This window comes from Ursus arctos, unplaced genomic scaffold, assembly GCF_023065955.2.
Source record: "Ursus arctos isolate Adak ecotype North America unplaced genomic scaffold, UrsArc2.0 scaffold_31, whole genome shotgun sequence".
Taxonomy (NCBI): Eukaryota; Metazoa; Chordata; class Mammalia; order Carnivora; family Ursidae; genus Ursus; species Ursus arctos.
The window spans coordinates 829353-836437 of NW_026622997.1; the positions used below are offsets into that span (position 1 = coordinate 829353).

Sequence of the window (7085 nt, forward strand, 5' to 3'; positions counted from 1 at the left end):
ATGGTAGATTGTTGTGTTTTTTTTTGTTTTTTTTTGTTTTTTTTTTAAAGATTTTATTTATTTATTTGACAGAGATAGAGACAGCCAGCGAGAGAGGGAACACAAGCAGGGGGAGTGGGAGAGGAAGAAGCAGGCTCATAGCAGAGGAGCCTGATGTGGGGCTCGATCCCATAACGCCAGGATCACGCCCTGAGCCAAAGGCAGACGCTTAACCGCTGTGCCACCCAGGCGCCCCTAGATTGTTGTTTTTGATTATGTCCTTCCCGAATCTCAAAGTCACATGGAGAAACTGTTTTACATACCGAGAGCAGGGGTCTAGGGAATTTTCTTTAACTTCCAACGGTCTCTCTTTAGAATAGGCTTCAAGATCCACAACTGAACTTTTTCAGAGGTTGATTTTCCTCTAATAAATCATTAACATTTTCCAATTTTTTTAAGTAGGCTCCACGCCCAGCATGGACCCCAGCGCCGGGCTTGAACTCATGACCCTGAGTTCAAGGCCTGAGCTGAGATCAAGAGTCTCAGCAATGAATCACCCAGGTGCCCCTCCAATTTTTAACTGAGGTTCCCAAGACAGTTAAACATCTGTTTCCATTGTGGTGAGCACAGCGTAGTGTACAGAACCTCTTGTCCACCTGAAACTATGTAACACTACGTGTCAGCTCTGTGTCAAGTCAAGAAAACCTCCATGAGCCCATTTCACAGCATTGCAGCACCGCAGTCTCACCTACTCTCAGCGTAGATGTTAAGCCTTAACTTCTAGCAGGTTCTCCTGCTCACAGTAGAACTCTCAGTCTCACCATCTGAGTAGATGTTGGCAAAGGGGTAGGTAGGTTCCTTTACTGCATTTAAAGAAGTACACCCTGAATTTTTAAAGATCTGAACCACTGCCACATCACAGCTGTTCACGGGGACTATCAGTCAGCACGTGGCAGTCGGGAGCTAGTCCCCTTTGTCTGATGAAGAGATCAATGAGGCTCATTAGTACACTCGTGTCAGCAGATAACTCTGGTCACCTCCATCTCCTTCACCAGCTTGTAAATACACTCATGTCTGACCTCACTAGACCTTTTGCCCCTGAAAAGCTTGGCAGTGGGCACAGGCGACAGCCCCTTCTGGCATGAATCCTAACAGGATTCTATTTTAGAACTTCCATTTTATATAGTCTTGCTCATATGATGCATGTCTTTTCATAGCTCACAAAAACTGGTGAATCAGAAGATTCTTCTCTGTGTCACTGTTTCCCACCTCCCCTCCTCTGAACTGTGCTTAACAGGTGCTAGGCTTCCCTTCGGGAGAACCACGACGTACACCGTCTACGCAGACTACGGACGCAGCAAGTGCTACAGCCCCGAGGACAGCTGCTGAAGGCGGCGAGCACACCGACCTAGACACACAGTCAGCTCCAGGTGCAGATGACCGCTTTGGTCTCTGGGACAGTGAAGGGAGAGGAACCTAGGGTTTGGGTGCTGTGTGTGGTGTTTTTTTCAGATTTTTTTTTTTAAATTTATTTTTAAAATTCTTTATTTAAATTCAATTTAGTTAACATATAGTGTATTATTAGTTTCAGGGGTAGAATTTAGTGATTCATCAGTTGCATATAACGCCCAGTGCTCACCACATCAAGTGCCCTCCTTAATGCCCATCACCCAGCTACCCATCCCCCTACCTACCTCCCCAGCAACCCTCAGTTTGTTTCCCAGAGTTCAGTGTCTCTTATGATTTCTCTCCCTCTGTTTTCATCTTATTTTATTTTTCCTTCCCTTCCCCTATGATCCTCTGTTTTCTTTCTTAAATTCCACATGAGTGAGATCATAAGGTATTTGTGTTTCTCTGATTGACTTATTTCACTTTAGGATAATACCTTCCAGTTCCAACCATGTCATTGCAAATGGTGAGATTTCATTCTTTTTGATGGCTGAGTACTATTCCAGTGTGTGTGTGTGTGTGTATACACCACATCCAGTCATCCGTCAATGGACATCTGGGCTCTTTCCATAGTTTGGCTATTGCTGCTATAACATTGGGGTACATGTGCCTCTTCAAATTACTGTGTTTGTATTATTTTTTTCAGGAATCTCTATCCCCAACATGGGACTCGAACTCATGACCCTGAGGTCGAGTCACCCGCCCTACTGACTGAACGTAGTGAATTAAAGCAGCTCCTCCTCTACTTTGAGCCGTGCTTCAGGCCACTGGCCTAAAGAGGGTCAGGTGGGTTTTAAATCAGAATCTCCTTTTGGTGGTTTACCAGCAAATAGAAAGACAACAAAACTTTCGCCATAGAACCAAGTAAAGTGTGTAGAATCAATGATTGGCTCTTGCTCAGTCCGATTATATCCAGCTCCTTCACGATTTTCAGTAGAGGCCCAGAGACATGGAGTCTCACACCCAGACAAACAGGCGCTTGGAGTTCTGTCCTCCGTATTATCAAAGTCTCTTATCTATACTGTATCATTATTCTGTTTCTCATAACCCCACAGATTCGATGTGAAGTGGAGTGGGGGGGTGTTTCAGAATACATGAGGACTAGGACACCAAAAAAATGGGACAAAAAATATCATGCTGAGAAGTGTCCATCAATTCCTATTTTATTGAGTGATTTTAGCATATTTGTGTCCGTTTATCAGGGCTACTCTCACAAATTACCACAAACTGGGTGACTTGAAACAATACGGATTTATTCTCTAAGAGTTCTCCAGGCCAGAAGTCCAAAATGAAGGTGTCCGCAAGGCTCTGCTCCCGCTGAGTCTCTAGGGAGGACTCCTTCTTTGCCTCCTCTTAGTTTCGGAAGGCACCTGGCACTCCTCCACTTCCGGTCTCTGCCAGCATCATGGGATGGCCTCCTTCCCGCAGGGCGTCTCTGGGTCTGCATGTTTTCCTCGTCTTATAAAGACAACAGTCAGTGGCTTTAGGGCTCACCACATTTCAATACGGTCTCCTCCTAACTCATTGCATTTACAAAGACCCTATTTCTAGTTAAGGTCACAAATAAGGTCACCCTATTTCTAAACAAGGTCACATTTTCAGGTTCCAAGTGGATGTGAATTTTTGGAGGACATATTCAACCCACTACGATATTAAATATATGTTGTCTTTTGTCACATGCTTTTTCTGAAACTATAGAGATAACCGTGTATGTTTTTTCTCAACATGATGGTCGATGTTCTGTATTAATGTTGTTAAAGATAAGCCAGAGCTGCATAGGAGCTAAGCAGGAAAAACAGATTTTGTTCAGGAATATTGTAATAGGGGGAAGAGGCCTCAGAATAGAACTGGGACCAGTTCCAAATACAGTATTTGGCAAGGAGGAATTCATAGCCAAGAGTGGGGTGGGGGTCCATTGGTGGATAGAAAATTACTAAGAGGAAACATCAGGGGGACGGGTGGATTCTGGCTAAATGGACCTAACAGGATCCTTGCTGGAAGCAGGCCAAGGTGATCTTACATCACCTGGGGGAGGATGGAGGAACTCAGTTAGATATCGGGGGTCATCAGATGTGGAGGACGGGGGACTCTAGCTGACCCAAGGAAGGATTTTTGCTGAAAATGAACTATGCAGAGAAGAAATGAAGTCCACATATCCAGACCCAGTTGGAAAGGAGTGCAGGGGACCCTGAGCAGAGTTTGGTGGAGAAGAGAATCTTTGTCGATGTCTTTCTCAATAACAAGAGATCTCTGCATTTCTGGAATAATCCCCAGTTGGACATCTGTATTATGTGAAATAGGCCTGTAGTTTTAATTTTTGGTGCAAACTGAGAAAGTTTGTGGTAAATGTTATACTCACTTTGTGTAATGAATTGAAAGTTTTTCTTCTTTTTCTTTGCTTTGAATTATTTAAGGAGCACCGTGATTTTCTGATATTTAACAGTTTGGTAGAATTTGCTTGTGAAAGTATTTTTCCAGATACTCTTTTGGGGGTGTGCCTCTTCAACTATTTTCTCTTTTTTTCTAAAGTAATGGTCTGTTTAATCCTGTCTCTACAAGGATTAATTTGGATAAACCGTATTCACAAATCCACTTCATCTGAGTTTTCAAATCATTTGCTGAGTTGTGCTATGATGTTTCTTTTAATTTTTTTTAAAAGCTCTTTTGTTTTGATGGTTGCTTTCTCCAGTCAGTTCAATTTTAAGTATTTGCACTTATTTTCTTTTTTCCTAGTTAGGTTAGCTAGAGGTCTATTTTGTTGCCTTTTCAAATGTCTAGCTTCTTTGTTTATTCCACTTTTTAAAAACCCATTGTTGCCTGCGTTTGCCTCCAGCCGCCCTTCCTTCTTCTAGTTTACTTTGGTTCCTCTGGTTTATTTTGTTGCTCGTTTTCTAACGTCCTGGCTGGGTATTTGGTTCTCTTACTTCTCACTGTCTAGTTGGAGAAGCACTGGGGACCCGCATTGCGTCAGTGTATCTTTGCCTAAGTGAGCGGCGTGCCCCGTGCGGCTGTGCTGGGCCGGACTCGCGCGGCTGCAGAGAGGGGCGCGGCGCCCGCGAGCACCACGCGGCGGCCCAGGCGGCGCAGGTGTGGGCGGCAGGTGCACCGCCCCCGCCGCCTCGCGGGAGCAGAGCCTGGCCCGGGGCGGTGTCCGCTCGCCCTCCGCCCGGTGCACCTGTCCTCCTCGGTCGCCCTCTGCTCTGGAGCCCAGGCAGTGCCCACGCATTGTTTCTGTGTCCCCACGTTATGCTTGGTGGCTTTCTGGCAGCCTGGAGAGCGGGGAAAGGAGAGCAAGGAGACCCGAGAGAAGACTTGGTCCCGGGCACCGCTGGCGGCGCGGACAGATCCGGGATACTTACGGGCCTCCGGTCCAGAACGTGGTTTCTCTTCTTTCAGCGACAGGGACTCAGGTCCTGGACCCGAGACTGGGGGCCCTGGGCCCGGGGCTGCCTCTGCCGAAACCGGCTCCGAAGCGCCTGCGCTCCCCTTTAATAGACTTCAGGCAATGGCGCTTTCCCGCGGGGGTGTAGCTCAGTGGTAGAGCGCGTGCTTAGCATGCACGAGGCCCCGGGTTCAATCCCCGACACCTCCACTTTTGCTGCCCGTCTTTCTTGTACTTTCGCTCCCTTCTCTGCCGTTGGTATCCGCGCTGCCACGTCTGCGATCCCCGCGGCTCGGCCAGGGGCCACGCCGGCGAGCGGGGACAGGTGGCCGGGAAGACGGGCGCGGCAGCTTGGGCTCCGGCACGGCGCGGGGGCTGTCGCCTCGGTTCTTTTTGCAGTATTACTAACAGCAGGAAAGGAAACGTGAGGACGGAGACGCTTAAGGAGAGAGAAACACGGGCTCGCAGACCATTTTCCTAGTTCCTCTGCTTCCTGGCCGCGGTGGCCACCGTCACCCTGCAGACGCGCGCGAGTCCGCACCGGGGGCGTCTGCTCAACATCCCAACAGCCAAAAACTCATGTCCAGTTTGGTTCTGACTTTGCTCCTACCCGAGAGCTGCAATTCACTGAATGGCTTAGGGGATTTCCAGAGGAATCTTACCCGAGGCGGATGCGCTCTCTCTCCGTGCGGTCCTCGGACCAAGAATGGGCGGCACCTGAGAGCTGGCTGGAAACGCGGGAGGTCAGCTCCACCCCAGGCCTTCTGAACTAGAACCTGATCCCTAAGAGACGCCTTTGCACATTAACCTTTCAGAAGCACGGGTTTGGGTCCTGGGACGTGGCTCAGGTGGGTATATCTTATAAATATATGCCTGTATTTTAATTTTTTCCAATTTCCTATTCCAATGTAGGAAAATAATTGCAAAATTGTCCTTCTATTGTTGGACCATTTTTGTGTTCTAATAATTGACCTTGTTCTCTCCCATGGTAATATAGTATTTACTAATATTTTTGAAGCAACATACATAATTGAATTTGATGTGAAGTTCCTTTTTATTTTTCATAAAAATTTGCAAGTTTTGCAATCAGAACTGTACTAACTTCCAGTATGAACTGGGAAGTTTGTATCTTTGTTTCTGCTCAGCGACGTTTTAAGTAGGATAATATTTTGTAATCACTTCCATACTCAGCTGCTTCTTCCTCATCAAATCTTTAGGAACTTTGGTATTAGCCCACTTTCGTGTACTAAGTCCTGGGATAGGTGGTGAAGATCTAAAAGCCTTAGCAACCACAGTGGAAGTGTGGGCTGAAGGATTGTGCAGCCATTGGGAAAATCCTGGTTCCCGGAACAAAGACCATGTCAGGACACCTCTTTTCCTGTGAAGTGATCAGGGAATTTTCAAAGGAGGAAATAAGTTCCAAGGGAAATTCTTTCCCCAGTTCAGATGTCCTGGCTTTGGGATTTACTTCTCCATAAAAGATTCAGAACTAGTGCAGGAGACAGACTTTCTTTAATGGGGGCAATAGTTCACTCTCTGTTCTGCTGACATATTTTCTTTCCCTTTTATTGTTTTCAAGGTGTAATTTCACAATATCTTTCTGCCACTTATACCTTCCATGCCAGGAGAAATTATTCACATGCCCCAACTATGGGAATCCATCAAGTTGCAAAAAGAAAAAAGACAAAATATGAGAAAGAATATCATCAATTATCACCATTGTTTTTGTGGATTATATTAGGGCTCGGGCCCAAATAGAAAAAAAAAATTTTTCCCCTTCCTTCCAAGCATAGACTTCTCCATGGAAATCCACCTCTAATTCAAAAGGGAAGAGGATATGGTGAAAAAGCCAAGAGCTTAGTATGAGAAAGCTATAGGAAGTATCGGATGGAAATTTTTAAAATTACGTGCCAATAAAACAAATAATATATGCTGACTGAAGTACTTCTGTGAGAGCAAGTTGTGCCTAACTTTGACTCAGGATAAGAGTGACTCATTTTAAAGTACACCGTAGATGAATTCTGGAAGTTCAACCATGTTTTACTTGGGTGTTCTATCTTTCAACAAGCTTATCTTTTGTTTAGGTTTCTTGGGGAGAAATTAAAGATTAAGAAACTCTTAGAGGAAAGGAGATGTGGCCATGTGTGGGACCCTCTGTGAACGTGAGCAAGGATGCAGCGGGGCAGGACCACGGGCTGCACAGGAAGGTGAGAGCAGACATGATCCCTCAGGCCATGAAGTCACTCAAACTCAAACGGCAGTGCTTCATTTTTTT

The 7085-nt window shown here is 45.9% G+C and overlaps 1 non-coding gene across 1 annotated transcript; it reads left to right on the forward strand.

Moving 5' to 3' along the window:
* The first annotated feature begins 4948 nt into the window (after positions 1-4948).
* Positions 4949-5020, forward strand: TRNAA-AGC (transfer RNA alanine (anticodon AGC)). The gene has a single exon. It is a non-coding gene; the product is annotated as a tRNA-Ala (tRNA).
* Positions 5021-7085: the final 2065 nt, after the last annotated feature.